The following is a 9481-nucleotide window of genomic DNA, read 5'->3' as shown; positions in this document are numbered from 1 at the left end:
GATGTAGAGATTGCTGATGATCGATCGGTGCGAGCATCGATGATGTTTCTGGATTGTGTATTGCGTTTGTTTGAGGAGCGCTACTTGGTAGACCTGGTTCCCATTCCGCTGCGTGGGAACAAGGTGATTATAGGCATGGATTGGTTGAGCCCCAATGGGGCGGTGATAGATTGCGCGCAGCAGCTAGTGCGAGTCAGGACCCCCGGTGGGGGAGAGTTAGTGATTCATGGCGAGAGGCCGCAGTGTGGACCCGCAGTATGTTCAGCAGCGAGTGCTAGACGCTACCTTCAGCAGGGATGCATAGGTTACGTCGCGTACGTGATGGATACCCGGGAGGCGAGTAAGGCGACGGTGAGCGAGGTTCCGGTGGTGCGAGATTTGGTAGATGTTTTTCCAGAGGAGCTTCCTGGGATACCTCCGGAGCATCAGGTGGAGTTCAGGATTGACCTCGTTCCTGGTGCGGCTCCGATAGCCAAGGCACCGTATCGGTTGGCTCCTCCTGAGATGCAGGAGTTGTCTACACAGCTACAGGAGCTGTTAGACAAGGGATTCATTCAACCGAGCAGTTCACCCTGGGGAGCCCCGATTCTGTTCGTGAAAAAGAAGGACGGGTCGCATCGGATGTGTATAGATTACCGGGAGCTGAACAAGGTAACGGTGAAGAACCGTTACCCACTCCCGAGGATTGATGATCTCTTTGACCAACTTCAGGGAGCATCTTGGTTCTCCAAGATTGATTTGCGTTCGGGTTACCATCAGATGAGGGTCAGAGAAGAGGATACGCAGAAGACCGCGTTTCGGACGCGCTATGGCCATTATGAGTTCGTGGTGATGCCGTTTGGGCTCACCAATGCTCCTGCCGCGTTCATGGACCTCATGAACCGCGTATGCAGACCGATGTTGGATCGGTCTGTGATAGTCTTTATCGATGACATCTTGGTTTATTCCAAGACACAGGAGGAGCATGAGGAGCATCTGAGAGAGGTATTGGAGACCCTGAGGAGGGAGAGTTTGTATGCCATGTTCTCCAAGTGTGAGTTTTTGTTGCGCGAGGTGCAATTTCTCGGACACCTTGTCAACCAGAATGAGATTCTGGTCGACCCAGCCAAGGTCGAGGTCGTGATGAGATGGGAGGTTCCGAAGTCTCCATCTGATATTCAGAGTTTCCTAGGATTGACAGGCTATCATCGGAGATTCATTCAGGACTTCTCCAACATAGCCGTACCCCTGACGCGGCTGACGAAGAAAGTCGTGGTCTTTCGGTGGGGACCCGAGCAGCAGGCTGCATTTGAGACACTGGGACAAAGATTGTGCGAGGCGCCAATCTTAGCCCTGCCAGAGGGCGTAGAGGATTTTGTGGTTTATTGTGACGCGTCCATTTCAGGGTTGGGCATGGTACTGATGCAGAGGGGCATGCCATCGCCTACGCTTCGAGGCAGCTCAAGCCTCACGAGGTGAACTACCCGACGCATGATTTGGAGTTGGGGGCGGTGGTTTTTGCCCTCAAGATTTGGCGACATTACCTCTACGGGGTTCGGTGTACCATCTACACGGACCACAAAAGTTTGAGGTACCTCATGGATCAGCCGAATCTGAACATGAGGCAGCGTCGGTGGTTGGACGTGGTAAAGGATTATGATTGTGAGATCCTCTACCACCCGGGGAAGGCCAATGTGGTGGCCGATGCGCTTAGCCGCAAGGCGGCACCGATCAGGGACGTTTGCATGAGGATGACCGTAGTGACTTCCCTGTTGGAGCGAATTCGGGAGGCTCAACAGGAGGCTATCAAGGAGGAACATCGGAAGAGCGAGCGTGTGGTGGGTCAGGTTTCCTCCTTCGATTATGATAGCTGATGACTATTGACACTGCACAGTAGGGTGTGGGTGCCGTATCACGGAGGCGTGCGCGAGATCTTGATGGAGGAGGCGCACAAGTCCCGATTTTCTATTCATCCCGGGGCGACGAAGATGTATAGGGATCTTCTTCCCGATTATTGGTGGCCCTGCATGAAGCGGGATGTGGCATGGTACGTCGAGCGGTGCTTGACCTGCAGGAAGGTCAAGGCCGAACATCAGAGACCGCATGGCAAGATACAGCCGTTGGATATTCCACTGTGGAAATGGGAAGATATCACGATGGATTTTATCACTAAGCTTCCCAGGACTGCGCGTGGAGTAGATTCGATTTGGGTCATCGTGGATCGATTGACCAAGAGTGCTCACTTTATCCCGATTCAGGAGAGCATATCGGCCGAGAAATTGGCTGACATCTATATCAGGGAGATCGTGGCGCGGCACGGGGTGCCAGTATCGGTTATCTCGGACAGGGATGTGCGTTTTACTTCCAGGTTTTGGAAGAGATTTCATGACGAGTTGGGCACTCGTTTGCATTTTAGCACCGCCTTTCACCCGCAGACGGATGGTCAGAGCGAGCGGACCATCCAAACCTTGGAGGATATGTTGCGGGCGTGCATGTTAGATTTCGGTGGTAGCTGGGATACCTCTCTTCCCTTGGCCGAGTTCTCATACAACAACAGCTACCACGCGAGTACTGACCGTCCCCCATTTGAGATGTTGTACGGTCGGAGGTGCAGGACCCCGATATGCTGGGGAGAGGTTGGCCAGAGAGTCATGGGGAGCACCGAGGTGGTGCTCAAGACGACCGAGAGGATCTAGCAGGTTCGGAGCAGGCTTCAGACTGCTCAGAGTCGGCAAAAAAGTTACGCCGACAAGCGCCTATCCGACCTGGAGTTGTAGCCCAGGTGGGCAAGTTGGGCCCGAGGTTTATTGGGCCGTTCAGGGTTGTAGCCCGGGTGGGCAAGGTGGCGTATAGGCTGGATCTGCCAGTTGAGCTCAGCCAGATCCACAACACTTTCCATGTTTCTCAGCTGCGGAAGTGCCTAATGGACGATTCAGCAATAGTGTCGTTAGAAGATATTCAGGTTGATGACAGCCTGAATTACATTGAGCGCCCAGTCGCAATCCTCGACACGAAGTCGAAGGATTTGAGGAACAAGAGGGTGGAGCTAGTGAAGGTGCAATGGCAGCACCGCAAGGGTTCGGAATGGACTTGGGAGCCGGTGGAAGAGATGATGGAGCATTACCCCGAGCTGTTTCAGGATCGAGCAGCAGACTTCAAGGACGAAGTCTAAAATAAGTGGGGGAGATTTGTAGCACCTGGTTCCTGGTACGTAAATCTTATTTGAGTATTTTCCATTTTTAGCCTTGGACTCGGCGAGTCATAGGTCCGACTCGCCGAGTAGAGACGGGACCCATGACACGTTTAAGTTGGCGACTCGGCGAGTCACTGCTGTTGGATGAAACCCTAAGTTTTAGGGGTTTGCACCCTATTTAATCACTCATTTCCGCCCCAAGCCAGCCCCCATTCACCCTCAGAGCCCCCAACCCTCGTTCAAAGCTTAATTCCTTGAGAACTTGAGGCATTCTTGTGTGTTTTGAAGATTTGGAGAAAGGAGAAGAGTGGATCAAGAAGAAGAAAGAGGAGGACAGCCACCTTGGAGCAATCTCAGAGCTTCCCCTTGAGGTAAAACTCATTTTCCCTCTGTTTCCATACTTATTCCTCCATTAAAGTCTTTCTTGAGCTCTTCCCCAAGCTTGGTTGTGCATTGTTGGTTGATTCAAGTTGATTAGCCTTTAGATCTGGACCCTATTCAGTCCCTGGAACTTGGATCTACCGCCTTTATGGACCCATGTTGCTTGTACACCCTAGATCTACCCCTTTTGGTGCATTTTGAACCCTAAAACTCTCATTGAGGAATATTTAAACGTAAAGTTGGAAATTTTACGTGTTATTCATCCTCTAGGAACCCAGATCTGTGAATGGCATGGACTGGAATCGAGCAACATCGCGTATATAGTGAGTGCATGGTAGACTCGGCGAGTCGTTCATCTGACTCGACGAGTCTGCTCGCGAGTCTCTGAGTTGTCCCCTTTTCGTTGTGTCGAGTGAGAGTAGTGAGTCACGGGGTGTGACTCAGTGAGTCGGAAGCCGAACTCACCCATGAAGGAACTCGGCGAGTCATTGCCATGACTCAGCGAGTTCAAGGCAATCTCCTTAGATCAAGAACATACTCGGCGAGTTGTTCATACAACTCGGCGAGTCGCAGCATAAGTGTTCATCGGATGAAGATGAACTCGGCGAGTTGTTCATACAACTTGGCGAGTAGGATGAAGGACTTGAACCTCAATTTAGAAGGAGAACTCGTCGAGTCAATGTCTAACTCGACGAGTAGGGACGAGATCCAGGTCAGGCGATTGGATAGGGACTCGGCGAGTTGGTGAGCCAACTCGGCGAGTCGGGTCAACTGAAAGTTGACTCTGACTTTGACTTATGACATGGTCAGGGGTAAAATGGTCATTTTACCCAAAGGACAGTTAATAGTGATTGATTGAGTATGTTGTGGGAATTACAGCCGGAGGATTTCCGGAGCAGCAACAGCAGCAACAGCAGTAGACAGTCAGTTCCCGATCAGATCAGCAACTACTTCGAGGTGAGTTACCTTCTAGTAGCAGTGGGTCTACAGCCACAATGCCGGCCCACCAGTAGGAGTTGTATGTAGATGATTTTCTCTGTGATATTCATCTAAGGGATTACTACTACCTGTGTTGCATTTATGTGCTAGTGACAGTAGGGGGAGATAGTCCCCAAGATATCCGGTCGGTAGGGCCGAAGGGGTAGTCATACTTAGCCATGTTAGATAGATTCTGATATTATGTTACATGTTTTGTGGTAGTAGTAGAGGGGAGAAATAGTTTCCCCAGTATCCGGTCGAGAGGACCGAAAGGGAGGCCGGCACCCAGATATGCTAGGCAGTATCCGTTCAAGATGACCGAAGGGGAGGCCAGCACCCAGATTTGCTAGGCAGTATCCGGTCGAGAGGACCGAAGGGGAGGCTAGCACCCAGATATGCTAGGTAGTATCCGGTCGAGAGGACCGAAGGGGAGGCCAGCACCCAGATATGCTAGGCAGTATCCGGTCGAGAGGACCGAAGGGGTAGGTTGGGCAACCAGATATGCCTGACAATTTATGTATGTTATGTGATTATATGGTATGTGGTATAGTGGGGGAACTCACTAAGTTTCGTGCTTACAGTTTTCAGTTTTGGTTTCAGGTACCTCTTCAGCTAAGGGAAAGGAGCCGGCGCGGTAGCAGCATATGACACACACACTCTTGTTTCCGCAGTTATGAGTTTATTCTGGGATTGATACTCTGATGTTTTGGTTGTTTACATGTTGTGGATTTCAAATTTGGGTTTTCGATGTGAAATGGTTTAATTAAACAATGTTTTAATCATTAATGTTTTCTAAGTAATGTTTTAAAAACGAAATTTTTGGACGTGAAAATTTGGGTCGTTATAGTCTAGCTCCCCTGGAGCTCTGCTAAACCTCTTGCTAAGTGTAAGAGAGACGAATGATCGGGTAGCTCCCGAATCAAACAATACTGTAGCAGTAATGCCGTTCACCGAGAACGACCCTATACAAAACATATAACCATAAGAAACAATAAAGAAATAAATACTGAGATAAGGAAAAATACATACCCGTCACCAAGTCAGGAGTCGCTCGTGCCTCCTCTGCTGTCAGCTGAAAAGCCCTACTCTTCGCCACCGGTGTCTCGACTCGGCCCTGACGGCCATCTAAAATCCTCAAGGTAGCAGGAGCTGGTGCTGACACCTTCCCCGCTGCTGCTAAACTCGGACACTGAGACTTTTTATGTCCCCTCTGATTGCATTGGAAGCAAATCAGATCTGATGCCGCAACGGTGGTAGTAGTGGCTGTACAATCTCTGCTCATATGTCCAGTCCGGCCGCACTTGTAGCAGTCGGCACTCCCTGCCTTGCACGCCCCGTCGTGCAATCTCCCACACTTGCCACACCGAGCGTGGCTCTGCTGACTCCTAGCTCTATGATCTGAACCCTTGGGCTTTTTGCCGAAATTCCCTGAACCTGGAGCCGCCTCCGACTTCCTCTTTCTCTCCATCTCAAGGTCAATCTCCCTCTCTCAAGCCCTAGCAATCATGTCATCCAACGTCTTACAACTGGACCGTCTCACGAACTGGCGGATATCACTTCGCAGCATCTCATGATAACGGGCTTTCTTTATTTCCTCATCAGCTGCGTACTGAGGAACAAGAAGAGCCCTCTCCCTGAACTTGGCGATAATCTCCGCCACTGTCTCTGTAGTCTGGGTAAGATCCTGAAACTCGCGTGCTAACTGCTGCACCTCAATAACCGGTGCGAACTCGGCTCTGAATCTGGTAGAAAAATCTGCCCAGGTCATGGCATCTAAGGCTGCGTCATCCCCGATGGCATGACCAATCTCCTCCCACCAATCTCGTGCCCTGTCCTTCAGATGACAGGACGCCAATCTGACCTTGTCCCCCTCGGGACATCTACTAGTGCGGAAGGCGTTGGCTACATCTGCCAACCATCTGGTGCTCGCTATGGGGTCCTGCGCCCCGTGGTAATCTGGAGCTCCACATGCACGGAACTCCCTGAAGGTAAGCGTGCGCGACCCCATCATGGCCGCTACCTCAGCACGGAAAGTACTTAGTCTCTCATCCATCAACTCCAAGATACCCTCCTAGATTGAACCAAAGATCACAGGAGTCTGCTCAAGTATGGTGCAAGTAATCTCTGAAGAGAGAAACGCCCTGGTCTGCTCATCCATCTGCCCAGCCTCCGGGCCTGATCCTGATCCTACTCCGCCACCCGAACTGCCGAGTGCTGGTCTAGGGCGCAATACCACCATTCTGAAACACAACCTAATAAACGTCAGGAACACTGATATATCTCGGGGAATCACTACTACCACAAGTTTTCCGGTCTCATCTCAGCTTTCCTTGATTTGAGTACGGATCCTTTGCTTCCAGTAGTACGGGTCCATACTACCTTCCACATCTATTCGTACTTTCCTCAAGTACTGCCTTGACTCCACCAAGTCACTATTACTGCTAATGATCTATGCTACTCTCATCCTAGGCTTGCCCTAGGGAATTCTCTAACTATACCTGATCCAGTTCTCAGCTGCTGAAAGCCTCCTTGTAATGCCAATTACCCACCACCTGAATACCATCACATGCAATGAGGCTGGGATAATCCTTCGAGTAAAATTCTCGTCCTTACAACGGTTAGACTCAAACGAGAGTTGCGTAGTAGGGCCAAATCCAACACTCTGAGATTATTCAACCCTGATCACATGGGATGTGACGTATTCACCTAATGGCTAACTCCCATCACTCAGAGTCCCACAAAGCACAAAGCAAGCAGCATTCAGATAAAGGAAACATACTCATGCAAAACTATCCTCATAACAAGAAACTGTACTAGCGTACAATGCTAAGCTCATACTATCAGGCATAACCTACACAGGCTATCCTAGTACTATCTACTCAATACTAGCATGAAATTCTTATCAAGTTGAAACACATAAAGCAGGCACATAAGGCATCATCCTAGATCCTTAGTCCTATACTAGCATGTTGTTCTACTGAAACTGAAACTGAAACTAAAATTGAAACTAATGATCATAAACTTGTATGGGTAATTTGGGAGTACTTACTTGAGCTCGGCTGATCGCATGCACCACACCCATTTTCTCTTTTCAAAGTTCTTATCTTTCTATTTTTTTTTTCTAAATCTTTTTTCTTTCGAAAAACATTTTACCATTTCCTTAGTTTGAGTTCAGACACACCTGGATGTGTGCCCGAATCCCTCAAACCAAGGCTCTGATACCAACTTGTAACATCCCAAAATAAGACCCCAAATTTTTTGTTTAAATAGTAATAAAAATCATATACTGATTGTCATATCATAAAAACCATACGTCAAATATCTAAACTCATAATAAAATATCGTGAAACAACTGAATCAAATCAAACTACGAATCAACAAACTCCCAGGATAAAGACTGAAGCTGTGGTGTGTGCGATGCCATCATCCCGAGCTCTTCCCCTTACTTGCGGAAGTATCTGAAACCAAAATTGAAACTGTAAGCACGAAGCTTAGTGAGCTCCCCCAAACTACCACATACCATACAAATACATATAAACACGTACTGGGCCTTGCCCACTGTATCGGGCCGAAGCCTGGAAACTACATCGGATCGTGGTCCGAAACTGACTAGGACCTTTTCCCCTGCATCGGACCGGTGTTCGGAACTAGCTGCATCACTTTATCTTTATTTAGCTATTGAGCAAAAAGACTGGCACCGAATAATACCCATAAAGAACGCTAACCGCCACCGGCATCTGATGCCATCCGATAAGGGAGAAATCTTTCGGCAAAGAATTTTACCAAAAAGCCCGATTCGAATCATTATGCTCGATAAAAGGAAAAAGGGAAGGTCATCCGCAACAAGAGAGAGACACAGCGCGGTCGAGTGCCCAACTCTTTCATTCTTCGCGGTTGAGTCATCAGTGATCGTAAGAGAAGTGGCCTAGTTTATCGGATATCGGATTCCGTAACACACCTTCTGATCGATCTTAGCTAATTGACCTTTTTTGAATGGGAATTCATCAAGCGGGGTGGAGGAATGGTCAACTCATCAGGCTCATGATCTGAAGACTACAGGTTCGAATCCTGTCCCCGCCTAATCACTTGAGATCTTTTTGCAGGATGCAAATAGGTTGCCCAGACGAGGTCTTAACCACTATTACTATGCATTAGATAAGCATTGCAAGGCTTGTTGAGCTTCTTCATGTGACATACATCGCAAAAGTAGTCCGTCGAACTATCGCCGATAGAGGGCATCGAAAAAGTATACGATTTTTGAACCCTTCTATCTAAGCAATTATAAGAGCGCAGAATTTGACTGATAATTATTCTCATCCAGTAGCGTCTCGAGATCGGATACAATGAAGGGTCTCAGCGTAATGTTATGTTCCTTTAACGCGGGGATAGATTTTGGGCGTGACCGAAGTCCGGAAATGACTGCATCGGACCAAAGTCCGGAACTAGCTGCATCGGACCGAAGTCCAGAACTGAACAATCATAACATAGCATAAACTCATATCAACTAGCATAACACATATCATCTAGCATAAACACATATACTGCATACTGCATCGGACCGTAGCTCGGAACACATAACACATAAATTTGTCTGAGTCACGAAGACATCAAACATACTAACGACTGCATCGGACCAAAGTCCGGAAACTACTGCTAACTTAAACGGGCCGGCATTGTGGCCTTAGACCCGTTCCTACTGGAAGGAAAACTCACCTCGTAGCCTAGCTGCTGAAAGGACTGCTCCGGAATCTGTCTGCTGCGGCTCCGGTTTCACTCCGTTTACAATATCCATGAGCACCATCAATCAAATACTGATAATAATACTGAGGGTAAAATGACTCTCCTACCCCTGGTCCAAGTCAACCTAACTGTCATAGTCAACACTCAGTTGACCTGACTCGTCGATTTGGGTCGCCAACTCGTCGAGTCCTTACTCTTACTTTCTCGATT

The 9481-nt window shown here is 48.7% G+C and overlaps 1 non-coding gene across 1 annotated transcript; it reads left to right on the top strand.

The window, feature by feature from the left end:
- Nucleotides 1–8538: 8538 nt before the first annotated feature.
- Nucleotides 8539–8611, top strand: TRNAM-CAU (transfer RNA methionine (anticodon CAU)). Its single transcript has one exon. It is a non-coding gene; the product is annotated as a tRNA-Met (tRNA).
- Nucleotides 8612–9481: the final 870 nt, after the last annotated feature.

This window comes from Lactuca sativa, chromosome 9 (assembly GCF_002870075.4).
Source record: "Lactuca sativa cultivar Salinas chromosome 9, Lsat_Salinas_v11, whole genome shotgun sequence".
Classification (NCBI taxonomy): domain Eukaryota; kingdom Viridiplantae; phylum Streptophyta; class Magnoliopsida; order Asterales; family Asteraceae; genus Lactuca; species Lactuca sativa.
This window is presented reverse-complemented; position numbering and strand designations above follow the sequence as displayed.